Below are 434 nucleotides of genomic sequence, written 5' to 3'. Positions count from 1 at the left end.
TAAAATGAAAAACAAAACAGTGTGTTAGAATAAAAAAGATGCATTAAGGCGCATTACTTGCATTCCAGGAATTAAAATAAAGCTGCAATAAATAATTGACATTATTCAGCATTATTTACTCTTATTTATCATTTCAAAGTGTATTCTTACAGTGAATTTTATCACTTGGCAGACAGCATCATTTCAAACCTTCCTGCTCCATAAATTACCAGAATTTTACTGCTTCTATTATATACTTGGACTAAATTTGGAGTCCCACCAGGCCACACAGGGCAGAAGTGAAGCATGTTTAGCTGGAAGAAGTAACAGGATCAGACAACTGGGAGAAGAATCTCCTGTATCACATATGTGCACAAATCTGTAGGCCACTGTATATCTGTATGCTAGAGAGAAATCATCTTCAAGCAGAAAGAGGACAGTAACTCAGTATGCCC

The sequence above is a fragment of the Sinocyclocheilus grahami genome, unplaced genomic scaffold (genome assembly GCF_001515645.1).
Source record: "Sinocyclocheilus grahami isolate Dianchi unplaced genomic scaffold, SAMN03320097.WGS_v1.1 scaffold7060.1, whole genome shotgun sequence".
Taxonomy (NCBI): domain Eukaryota; kingdom Metazoa; phylum Chordata; class Actinopteri; order Cypriniformes; family Cyprinidae; genus Sinocyclocheilus; species Sinocyclocheilus grahami.
This window is presented reverse-complemented; position numbering follows the sequence as displayed.